The following is a 12,896-nucleotide window of genomic DNA, read 5'->3' on the forward strand; positions in this document are numbered from 1 at the left end:
GTCTTAGTGGCATCATTTTGGCTGCCATTTAAAGGATTAAACTCCTTTGTTTACCCCCAACTATAGCTATGGAAGTTAGCCCCTTGGTATCACATAGGTTGAAGCAAGAATACCATGAAGATGAGAATTAACATTTGGATGCCTTTTCACTGTTCACGTTTTTGGAACATTATTTTGGAAGCTGGGATCCTTAGATACATTCTGCTGGCTGTTGAGCACTGGTGTTTAAAAGGTATGTGTAGTCGTGTTTGCCAGATTAACCTAGCGTCTGGTGCCTGACCTGACGCAGCAAACACCTGTCTTCAGGTTGCTGTTCTTACGCGTAGGTGCTGTTCTCTCTCAGGTGACTGGCCTTCGTGTGTTTCAGCCGGGATCAGGGCTGACAGGTCACTAGAAGTAATGAGAGTGTTCCCAGGGTGACTTGGTTGGCATGCTAGCACGTCTGGGCAGACTTCCCTGACCAGCTGTGCAGCCCTAAAAATCATGCTGCAAATATGTGCTAGATGGGCTGCCTCGGAGTCTTCAAAGGTTATGTGGCCCCAGAAGATTTCCTGAGGCTAGGGTTTGGTTGGCCCCAGAGTAAGCTAGACCCTGGGGGCACATCCTCCAGCTCCCTCTCTGGCTCTGAAATAGCCAGTGGGTCAAGGTTGAACATCAGTGTTCCCTTTGGCACTGTGAGGCAGGCTGTCATATGATGTGGAAATTGGTATCACACTGACCTGGCAACCAAGCTGGGAAGATAGGTATTGGGTTGGCCAAAAAGTTCATTTAGTTTTTTCTGTATGATGGCTCTAGGAATGATTAATTGTCTTTAACTTCTTTTGAAACAATTTTGTTAGATTGTATTGTGACAGCTGTCACATCAGTATGCATTAAAAAAACTTATCAAAACTTATTAAATTGGTGAATTTGTGTAGTCATTTTAATATTGAAGACAGAAGAAGATATGCAACATTTTTGTCATATCATGCTTTATTATTTCAAGAAAGGTAAAAATGCAACTGAAACGCAAAAAAAAAAGATTTGTGCAGTACAGAGAAGGTGCTGTGACTGATCAAACATGTCAAAAGTGGTTTCCAAAGTTTCTTGGTACTAGTGACATTTTGGCCAAATAATTTTTGCTGTGGGGCTCTTACACATTGGAAGATGTTTAGCAGCACCCCTGGCCTCTACCCGCTAGGGGCCAATAGCAGGAGATGGCCAACATACTCAACATATCCAAATCAATAAAGTCATTAGTGAAAATGAAAAGTATCTTTTATTTTACGGAAAAAACTAAACAGTCTTTTTGTCCAACCCAATATTATTATGCCCTGGGAATTGTGGTTATTAGAGCCCACAAGTCCTAAGTGTTCTTCACCCTAATCTGTTGGATCGTGGAGAAGGGGCTTGGCTGTTTGAGAAGGCACAGTCGTGCCAGTGGCTATTTAAGGAAGGTCAGTGGGCTCTGTTTCACACTCTGACGCAAGTTGAGGCACTTGCTCTGCAGAGTCTGTTTCAACATCTTTCTATCTAAATAGGGCACAGATCACAGTGGCCCTCTTCCTGCAAGGCTGGCCTTGTCTGAGCACTTGAAGTCTAACAATGAAATTGGAGGAAAGGGGAGGAGTCTATTGTGCAACTGCTGTGGGAAAATGTAGTCATTTCTTGAATCTTTCAACTATACCAGGAACTTTTTTTCCCTTGTTTCTGTTCTGTGCAAAGAGCACTTGTTAATTCACATGCAGTTATCAATTAAGTAGAAATTTCATTTGAAACAACAGTAGGTTCAATTAAGTGTTTGGAAATCAGCTACATAAATTGCTCTGGAAGGAATTTGAAAATACATGTATACATATATACACACACACACATACAAGTGAATATGGGGTAGTTGCATGTGCCTTTTTTGAACACACACATTTGGCTAAAAGGCAGGGTTGAAGAAATTGCCTAAAGGAGTAGTTGCTAGTCACATGTCTCAGTGGTCATGCTTGTAAAGTGTAAAAATTAGTTATGAGCAGAAGGGCTTTTCATTTTACCCCAGTGTTCCCGGAAAGAGTCAGGGCTGGTCACTTGGAGGGTGTACAGTAGGAGAGGGAGGGGAAGAGTTGTGCACAGGGGTCACGCCTTCTCAATGGTCTGGGAAAGCTGCAGAAAGCCAATATCTGCTGGTGCCAAACCCTTGCGGAAGATAAAAGACTGTGAGCCTGGCCTCTAGGATTCTAGTAGTTCTTACTGTGCAAGAACAAGAACAGGAACAGTTGGGTGTGGACTCGGGCACGTGCACGTAACAAAATAATAGCCTCACAAGTGGTTAAATGAGTCTACAGAGATAAGCTGGCAAATATTAAAGGTTTAGAGAAGATAAAATAGGAAGAGCTAGAAGCAGGGTATAAGAATTAGGCAATAAAAGGTTTGCGTAGTTGTTTTAGTGGAGATAAGCATAATTGGCCACTTTGCTTTTGTTACTTTTTAGAGATTTTTTTTCAACAGAAATTAAGTAAGACAGTAGATAGTAAAGAAAAATTCCCCTACGGAATGGTTATGGGTTAGTGTTCCATAGACACAACTAGATTCACCCTAATTTTGTCCTTTGTATCATGTTGGAGAGCTGTGTATGGGAGAGAGATCTGATGACTGTGTCTGTTACTACAGATGGAGAATGTCTTTTCTACTGAAGTTTTCTTTAGAGTAAAGAGTGTTGCTTGATTCCATCATGTCAGAGAAGTTAGAAATGTGAGCGCTAGAGTCAGACCACCCAGGTTAAAATCTTGGCCCAACAATAGTTTTGTGACCTTGGGGTGGTATTAATCTCTCTAAGCCTCAGTTTCCTTATCATTGAAATGGAGATAATAAGGATGCTCAACTATGTAGTATGGTTGTAAGATTAACTGAATTAATAAGTTCAAGTACTTAGAACAGTACTCAGCACAATCTGAATTCAACAAATGTTAGCCATTAGTAGTTACTACTGCTATTATTATTGTTATGATGTTATTTTATAACTGTGCACACTTTCAAAAGTGTATGAAATTTTTATAGAAATGTCTTTTTCTGAGTAAGCAAGATGGAGATTCGTAATGAGTTTACTAATTTGGAGATTTAAAAATTAGATAAAAAATTTGCCACAGAAGTAAAGCTATGTTAATAAAACTTAAAGGAAAGTCTCCTGTATATATTTCTGTTATCCCTGCTAGGGTAAGGTTTCCCTCCATTAGCTCTGCTGAGAGGATGGGACTTAAAAGCAGCACATTTCACAATATTGAAATTCCAACCGTATGCTTCAAGTTAGATGGCTTCCTCATTACCCATACTGAACCCTTTCCTATGATTCTTCTCCACTCCAACCCTTACATTTTATGTTCCTTTTAAAAATTTACTTTGCATGTTCCGTTTCCCCTCACTCCATCTAACTGCCCTCCCTGCTCCCACCCACCTACCTCCCGACACCTGGACTTGTAAGAGCTTGTGAGAGTACTGATTCTCTCTCCACCCCCCTCTGTCTCTGCCTGTCTGTCTGTCTGTCTCTCCCTCCCTCTCCCTCCCTTCCTTACCCTCTCTCCCTCTCTCTTTCCACCTCTTCCTCTCTCCATCTATATTGAATGTGTCCTGACTGGAGCTCAAACCCTCAACCTTGGCATATTGGACCACACTCTAGCCATCATATTTTAGCCTCACTTAGCTAAACTTTTTCTTTTATTTCTAGAGATTTTGAGTTGGTTGCCATTTTTAAGGTTGAAAGTCAAGTATATGCAAAAAATATTCTTTCTTTAAAAAAAATCAAGTTTTTAGCAGATTGGTAGAAATCCTAACTTTAGTCACTTGCCAGCAGTTGTTCAATTTTATAACTTGCTAGTTTTCTAGCAGCTGTGTTTTTAAAGAACAAAATTGACTTTAAGGTAGACAATGACCCTAAATTCATTGATCCTGAATTCAACTGACATTCAAATTCAAGTGAAAACCCCTGTGCTTACAGTATGTGTCCCAGTTCAAGATGGTGCAGCAGTTTCCCAGGTGTCTTCTTAGCTTGTGATTATGCCGCATAAGTAGTTGGACTGTCTGTCCCCGTGTCCAAACCTTCTATCCACCAGAATCGTCAGACTTCCCTAATTAATGGTGGCTGAGCCTTTGGCTTGGTTTGGACGTGAATGCAGCATGCCTCACTCTCCATCTGAGTTCATGCTGGCCTCAGATGCGTCTATTTAACCCAGGTCCCACTAGGTCAGCCGCCTCTGCTTTGGAGCATGTCCATGCCAAGCTGACCAAAGGGGATGACCTCTTTTCCAAGAACGCTGTGCCATATCCATGACACTGGACATATCAGTGAGGCTAACTGACTGCAGCTTTGGCACACCCACTCAGATGGGTATGAAGTAACCTTAGGAATGTTCTGGCCATCGTACCTCCCGAAGCACCATTTCAGTTCATGGTTTCAGACCAGGTTTGGATGAGCTGAGCCTCATGGCCAGGCCGATTCCCAGTCACCATTTTGTAGGACTGAATTCTGCAGAGGTTAAACCTACACAGATGGCTAGGATCCTGTGCTACAGAAAGAGGGTAAGGATGAAAAGGGGTTGCTGGTTCTTCATACTTTATTCTCTTTCCTCAGACAAGAAAAGTACCAGTCTTGCCGTAGGTGCTCCTAGATGGTTGGTGAGTAGAGTGGTATCTTTTCTAGTACTTCTGGAATGAGACAAGGAGGCAAGGGGGATTGCTATATTGTACAAGATTGAAGGAAAAAAAGTATTCTCATTCAAGGTTCAGTGACTTCAGGGGCAGAGAATTAGGGTGACGTTCTGGACTCCTACCTAGGATTTGGGAGGGATCGGAAAGGACCTTCCTGGGACCAAGACTGGCCACTGGGGACAACGGTACAGACCCAGCGAGGGTCTTTCCCTGGCAGCCCTTCTGGTCTGTGGGGACCAGGGATGGAATTAACTGAAGAGAAGCAGTTTGTAAAACTTAGTGTAAAAGACCTACGTTTAAATTCATGTCCCTGACCTCTCTTCAGCAGACTAGAACCACAAAAGGGCTTCTTCCAGGCTGAACAGGTACTTTATTTCAGGCATTTAATCCTACCCTTGGGGAAAAGTTTACTGAGGAGGATGTGAGGGTCTCTTAGTAACAGTGTGTTCAGAGTCAGTAACTGCCCTGCTTAAACAGTTTCTCTTTTTGTAATTTAAGCTTTAGCGAAAATGAAATGTTGGTTACTTTGATCTTTATAAAAATTCTCCATATTTGTGAAGACCATTCATTACTACTTAGTATTCTTTTCCTCAGGCTGTCTGATCTCATGCTGCGTTATCATTTCATCTTAGGTCTCCTGAGCAACATCTTGTGAGCTCTTAGAAGAGAGACCAGGGCCAGCTGTCATCAGTACCGGCCCCTGCTCAGGGTCTGTTCAATCCCAAGGAGATAAACCTACCACTGCTTCAGCCTGTTAAACTTCAGCCTAGCACCTCATTGTTTGTTTGACCTATCTTTTTTTTTTCAAAGATTTTATTTATTTATTTTTAGAGAGGGAAGGGAGGGAGATAGACAGAGAGAGGGAGAAACATCAATGTGCGGTTGCTGGGGGTTATGGCCTGCAACCCAGGCATGTACCCTGGCTGGGAATCGAACCTGGGACACTTTGGTTCCCAGCCCGCGCCCAGTCCACTGAGCTACGCCAGCCAGGGCTTGTTTGACCTATCTTGACCTTACAATCCAATGGCTCCTGAGTCGGTGGGAATTCCAAGCCTGCCCTTGTCCAGTGTATCCTGGTCACCTGCAGGCTTGTCTGTCCCTGAAGGTGATGAATAACATCTCCAGTGGCTGACCTTAGCCCTGCATTGGTGGTTAAACAGTTAACTGTTACTGGAGCAGTGATTGCAATGACAGTGCCTAGTTATGTAGTGTAGTGTTCAGCACTGTCCTTATGAGGAGCACAAGGGCTCCAAGAGGGCAACAGGGTCTCAAATTACGTTCTGTAGATCCCACTGAATAGTAACAGAGATCTTTTGGGGTTTTGTTTTCTCACATGATTTGGGTACATCTAGAATTGGCCTCCTCAACTAGAAAACTGTGTGTGTTATGGGCATGTGGTGTGGAAACTTTTTGGAGCAGTTCGAGCTGTTGTAGGTGCATTAATTGTTGGAAGTAATAATCTGTGTGGGGCGATGGAAAAGCTGTGGTTTAGGGAACCTCTGTTCCTGTTCCCGTACTTCCTGGACACATGACCTTGGACGAGTCTTTGGGGCCTTTAATGTCTCCATTTCTTCATTTGTCAAACGAGAACCTTGTCTATCTCACAGGCTTTCTTCTCTAATTTGAGGATTAAATAATGTATAAAGAAGCATTTGAAGAACTTGGAATATTTTCTCACTAGAATGTATTTAGTGCTGCTATTTAGTAAGTATTTATAGGATTGAAATCTGGGCAGGAGATTACTTTTTATGATTCTCATGTTGCTTTAGAAACCGAGTAACTCTTATTGAGGAATTATATAAGTTTGTTTTCATTGTCCAAGATTAGGAAGTATTTGCTGTAGTTTTCCTTTAGTTACTACTTCCCAGCCCTGAGTTAAAACTTCATATGCCTTTTGGTATCAATCTTCAGAAGGTGTCCAAACTTCCTTTTTTTTTTCTTCACATCTTAGAATGTTCCAAGTGACACCGCATTGCTCCCTCCTTTTGCCTAGATCTTGATCTGTTCATTCCAGCAGCTGACCCTTTATGGGCCTTCTTCCTGTCCTTGTTTGTGTTCTCAGAGAAGGAAACAGTTATGTAAACAATTTTTTTATCAAACACTGTTGCAAGTGTAAGGAGGTGACTTTTTTGTAAAATATTTTATTTTATTTTTATTTTTAGAGAGAGAAGGGAGGGAGATGAGAGAGAGAGAGAGAGAGAGAGACAGAGAGAGAGAGAGACAGAGACAGAGACATCAATGTGCGGTTGCTGGGGGTCAAGGCCTGCAACCCAGGTATGTGGCCTGACTGGGAATCGAACCTGCGACACTTTGGTTTGCAGCCCATGCTCAATCCACTGAGCTATGCCGGAGGTGTAGGGCAGGAGGTGACTTTTAAGAGAGCCAGAGCAATAGAACTTACGGTGAAGGTGCTGTGTCTACTTTAGTGAGCTTACTCCTGTCGGAGCTCCGAAGGGGGCGCTCTCCCCGATTCTGTCGCCTTCTCACCACCTTCACTTCCATCGCCCTTGCCCAGGATGCCACCATTCTCACTCGACTTTTGCACATTACTGATATCCATGCTTCCACTTCTTCCTTCCTGCGGTCCATTCTCCGTTCATCAGCTTGTATCTTGTTTAAAGCATAAATGAAGCCATGTCACTCCTCTGCTTAAAACCTACCAATGTCATCCCAATGCAGTTAGGATAAAATTCAACTTGTTTCTGCCGCCTCCAGGCCCTGTGTGATCCAGCGCCCCCCTTGCTTGCCCACTCTGACCCCCCTCCAACGAAGTATCCCTAGCCACCTTGGCCTGCCTTCTTCTCTCATGAAGACTCACCTCTCATCTCAGTCTTTCAATTTGCTGTTATTTCATCCTTCAGTGCTGTCTGTCTGCTTTAGATCTTGTGGTTGCATCGCCTCATCATTTAATTGCCAGGGAAATGTTGATTTCTTCTGGAAAGTTTCCTGCCTGCCCTAGAGAAGCAACACAGGCACACGCGTGCACCCCGTGCTGGCATTCTTTGGCACAGTGCCCTACTTTATTTCCTAAGCAAACCCCATGTCCTCTAAGATGTAACTGTTGTTGCTGATGTTCATCCACCTCCCTTTAATGGAGCAGAAGTTCCAAAGGCACTTTGTCGGGGGCACCACTCCATCCATAGTACCTGTCTCGCAGTAGGAGCACAGCTCTGATATTTGTATGAAAAAAACAGTTACCGTGCAGCTGGAGTACAATGGATGCTGTGTGGTTGCTGTGGCTGTGATTTTGGGTGCTTCCTGCAGCCTGGTTTCTTTTTGCCCTGTGGCCTTACAGCTGTCTCCCTCCCTGCCTTCCTTGTGGCATAAGGGTATTAGGGCTAAAATGGGAACTCATAATTTTATGTTTGTTTCCTTGGGAGCAAAGAGAATAATTAATTGTAACTTGAAAAACAGAATTGAGATACCTTTACATTCCTTATCACCAAGGTATTTTATAGGCACCTGTCTGCTTTGTTTTCATAATGGAAAATTTTGATAGCTGATCTCTCTCCTTCTTCCTAACCCCATACAATTTTTGCCGTCTCTCTTTTTTAGTATGCAAATTGTCTTTAATCTTGATAAAATTCTATAAGCCTTAGACTTTGATGTGATATGCATAAATGTTTTGAATTTCATTTTAATCTTCTTAGGTTATCCAATTTTAACAAATTTTATCAGAGTTTTATAAGTCAAAAGTCACACAGAAGCAGAAAAAACCCTGCTCTTAGAAGGGCTCTATCAATAGTAAAAATATTTGTTACTTTATTTTTCTTTGTAAACTGGTCACTACAATTCTCGTGTGGAACACTTAGCATGTTTAGAAGTATGCCCTTGTAGGGGTTCGCCCCAGATTAGGGTTCTTCCACGTGGAAGCGAGCCTCCCCTGTGGCCTTGCGCCTCCAGATAGTCATCTGCTGTGATGTGACGCACAGCCGTCTGTGAGGAAGTGCCCTCCCTGTCTGGGGGTGAGTCTGAGACATTTTTAAAGAATTATGTATACACATTAGTGTGTTAGACTTGCCGGACACCGTGTTCAAATGTTCTTTCATTTTATAAAATGGACTGCTTCAATGATAGCCAGCTAGATCTTTAGATACTAACACACTGGGAAGTAGAACTTGGTTATGACTTAATGACTTAAGACTGAGATGAGCAAATATGTTTTTAGTCTTTTGGGTTGCATTGTAAATGCTGTTTACATTTATATAATATAATAAAGTGCATTTATTACTATCTAATGCAACAAAATCGTTGCTGTAATCAAGTAATAATTACTAAAATATAGATTGTCATTAATGATTAATACTACTGAGGTTACTACTAGCACATATTTTAAACATTATTTTAACAGCTGTGATTAACGGAAGTTTGAATTTTAGTAACTGAGTAAACTGTGGCTATTTCTGCAGAGGTTGGGTGTGCACGCAATGATTCTCATGAACTTTGAGATAAATTATACAACTTGATCTTCTATAAAAGTATCTTAAATACAACAGAAAGCTTATGGTGCTGATGCTTGCTGTCTTGTAGTATGTGGCTGCGTGTCCTTTTGTGTTGTTTTGCCTCCGTTCCATTTAACAGTCAGTATGGTGCTTCCTGGTGTCTCTCCCCTTACCGAGCTCTGTACCTCTTAGAACTAATCTCCTGTCTCACTTGGTCCTCCTGCTGGTCCGTGTCCTCGAGTGCCAGAACAGCCACTGTTGTTTCTGCCTTCCTAGCGTTTTGTCGTTTGCTAGACCTTGACTCTTCTCATCTGGTGCCATGAGTTTCTCAAGGGCTCAAGGCCACCACTGTTTGAATTTAGACGGTTCTTTAGTTATGGCTTCATTTCAAAGACTATTTTTCCTTTTTTAGAACTTGGTTGTTAGTGAACATAACATCAATAATGGAAAAAGAAGTGGATTTAAAGTGGAAGGAATAAGGTCTCGTCATGATACTGGAATTTCATGGCCTTGAGCAAGTCACTTTAACCTTTTTTTAACCTCTGTTGCCTCTTTCATCAAATGGAAATGATCATACCTCCCTCACAGGGTTGTTGTTTAAAAAAGTGAAAATGTCCTATAAGTATTATCACCTGTCAGAGGACTCTGATTTACGCCAAACATGGACTTTTCAAAGTAAAAACTAATTCACACACAATTCAAAATATCAGACTTTTGTATTTTCTTTTGTATTCATTTTTATTTTATTTTCATTGACTTTTGTATCCACTTTTATTATTTGATGTGTTTTTTTTCTGCTACTAGAAAATACTTCGTACCTCAGGAATGTTTTGAAGGAGGACTGGTCTTGCCCAGGTCCTTGTGGGGCCTGAATGGGCACCCCTCCCAGGAGGAAACTGGGCTTTGATGACTGGAAAAGTCCCTGATGTTGATTGGCAACTTGGCCCACTCCTCTTTCTTCATAAAAAGCAGAAGCATCTGGCAGTGGACCTGCCAGGAGTGTGGAACTACCATTATGCAAAGCAGATCATCTTTATCCCAAGTGGGCTCTTACCTTTCTGATATAGTTCTCTCCCTCTCTCTCTCTCTCTCTCTCTCTCTCTCTCTCTCTCTCTCTCTCAATTCACTCACTACCTCTAAGAATTTATTAAGAACCTCCTATGGTCCAAGCTCTGGAGATAGCCTTTGCTCTCACGGATTCAACAGGTGTAGGGAAGATAGAGATGGGCCACACACGTAACTGCATGTGCCAGTGTTTAGGCGATCAATGTGAAGCAGGGTAGAAGGGGCAGAGGGACACAGAGTGTGTGTGTGTGTGTGGGGGGGGGGTGATATGTTAGGGATGTTGGTCAGAAAGGGCCTTTCAGGTAGGGTGACATCTATGTGGAGGTCAACAAGGGCCAGGTATTTGTGGCAGAAGCCCTCCAGGCAAAGCAACAGCAAGTGCAAAGGCCTGGAGGCGGGGCTGTGTTGGATGGGTGTGAAGAAAATGAGGTTGGTGTGGATGGAATGAGGTGAGCAGGAGGCACATGATGGTAGGAAAGGACATTGGGGACTGAGTGAGGCAAGGCTGGGAGGCTATTGTCAGGATTTGGGCTTGTGTACTGAGACAATGTGAAGCAACTGGAGGGTTTTGATCAGAGGGATGGCGTGGTAAGGCTTACACGTTAGCAGGACCTCTCTGGCTGCTATGCTGAGAACAGACTACAAGGAAAACGGAAGGATGCAGGGAGGTGTGTGAAGAGGGTGTTGCAACACTTGAGAAGGGAGAGGACCATGGCTTTGACCAGGAAGAAGTGACATGGGACCAGAAACTGGACATATTTAGAGGGTCAATCTGCCAGGATTTGTTATGGGTGGAAGGCCCATCCTTGTGGCTTCCCCCTTCCTGACTAAGTGGCCAGCAGATCACGCACTCACCTTGTTTCTCCCACCCTTTAGCATAGGTGGCCCTGGGGGTGGTGAAGGAGGCGAGAGTAAGCTCTCAGCTTTTCAAGAATTTCTTTGGTGCTTTGAGGAAGGCTCAGGTTCCAGCACACTGACCCCGGAAGAAGATGACACTGGCGTGACAAGAGTTCTTAATTTTAAGCTCACTTTGCACAGCATTTATGCCATAGGCAATCTTAAATTCTTTTTTAAAAAGTCATTTGAAAAAGTCAGGATAATCTGGAAGGTGGTATTACATGGTATCTGAAAAAAATGTGGTCATTTGCATAACAATTGCTGTCCCATTGGGGAAAAGTCTGGGTTTCTCAGTTAGACCTGCGGTGGGAGTAGGGTGAGGCGTGGGACCAACAGGACAGGACTTTCTGTTTCCTGGCAGTGTACCCACCTTCCCAGGGCAAGCCCTGCAGGCAGGTAGTAGTGGGCTGTTGTTTTCACAGCTTTATTGGGGTATAACTTATATGCCATAAAATTCATCCATTTTTAGGGTACAATTCAATGACTTTTAGTAAATACATATACGGAGTTGCGCAGCCATCACCCTAACCTAATTTTAAATCGTTTCTCAAAGATCCTTTGTGCCCACCTGCAAAAATTCCCTGTTCCATCCATGTAATAGAGTGCTTATGTTCTTCTTAGGCATGTTCAAAGCTCAGGAACAGCCATTTAGTTTGCAAAGAAAAGATCAAACCAGGAAAAAATTGTGTTTGTTTATGCTCCAGTTTGAACTCTGGAGGCAACCAGAAAATGTGAGCTGTCTTGAAAAACAAAAGTTACAATGTTTTGAGTCATAAGTTTTATAGGAATCCAAAACATTAACATAGGCAAATTCCATCCGTCTGCCTATATTTCACGTAAAATGCAAGCATGTTGCAGGCTCATAACTCTGGTCGGTGAGTTTTTAGTGATTGCCACAGTGGAAGAGGCCAGAAGGCTCAGGTGGACCAATTTTCATCAAATTATAATTTTGTTTCAGGGCTAGTACGTTCCAGACTTTATAATTAAGACACCAGCACCTTGACTACCTGATCTTTTCTCTGTCAACATTTATATCTCATTTTATGATGCCATGTGTTTGGAGTACCAGTGTCATCCGTCTAAAAGTACACTCACTTGGGGTAACTCGTTTGTTTATCAGAAAAATAGCTGTAGTGTATTGAGTACTTACTAAATGCTAAGTGTTCAATCTCAGTTTCTTCATCTGGGAAATGGGGGTCCTAATAACTACTTCATGGTCGCTATGAAGACTACATTGGGTACTGTAGGCAAAGCACTTAGTCATGGCTATAAAGAAATAACTGTCGAGTAATCAGTGGCCATTATGATAATTAATAACTGTTACTCCTGCCTGTAGTATTGTGCCCCAGTTTTGAAGCTCAGGCTAGACTCTGTATGCCCTGGAGCTGCTGGCCCAGCCTTCTGCCTGCTCCCTGATGCCTGCTGCTCTCTGGGCCCACTCATGCAAGCCTGCTGCTGATCACCACTGTTCCTCCTCCTCCACTTCCTTCTTTTGTGTCTTTTGTATCTTCTCTTCCCATATGTTAGAATCTCAAGCTCACTATCTTCCAGGCAAACAGCCAGAGAGAAGTTTCATATACAAGGTCCAGCAGAAGTAAGGCTCGCTTGAGTGTGGCTTGTAGGGTAATAATATGGTTATAATAATTTTTAGTTTTAATTGAACATTTCACCTAAATGTCACATGGGATGCTTGGATGTGATATTGCTATGAATTACATGCTTATAATTTTGCAATAAAAAGGGCATTATTTGTGCTGGGCCTTGTATTTTAGGGTACTGGGTACTCTGGAAGAGAGGTCACCAAATCCAGCTCTAGAACTTCCT

General features: G+C 42.6%; 1 protein-coding gene and 1 long non-coding RNA gene across 2 annotated transcripts in view; both read left to right on the forward strand.

Annotated features, from left to right (window-relative positions):
- MAST4 (microtubule associated serine/threonine kinase family member 4) overlaps positions 1–12,896 on the forward strand; it is a 532,524-nt gene that overhangs the window by 79,510 nt on the left and 440,118 nt on the right.
- On the forward strand, positions 5,670–10,103 carry LOC118499234. Its single transcript, XR_004901760.1, has 2 exons — positions 5,670–6,788; positions 7,035–10,103. It is a non-coding gene; the product is annotated as an uncharacterized LOC118499234 (long non-coding RNA).

This window comes from Phyllostomus discolor, chromosome 3 (genome assembly GCF_004126475.2).
Source record: "Phyllostomus discolor isolate MPI-MPIP mPhyDis1 chromosome 3, mPhyDis1.pri.v3, whole genome shotgun sequence".
NCBI classification, from domain to species: Eukaryota; Metazoa; Chordata; class Mammalia; order Chiroptera; family Phyllostomidae; genus Phyllostomus; species Phyllostomus discolor.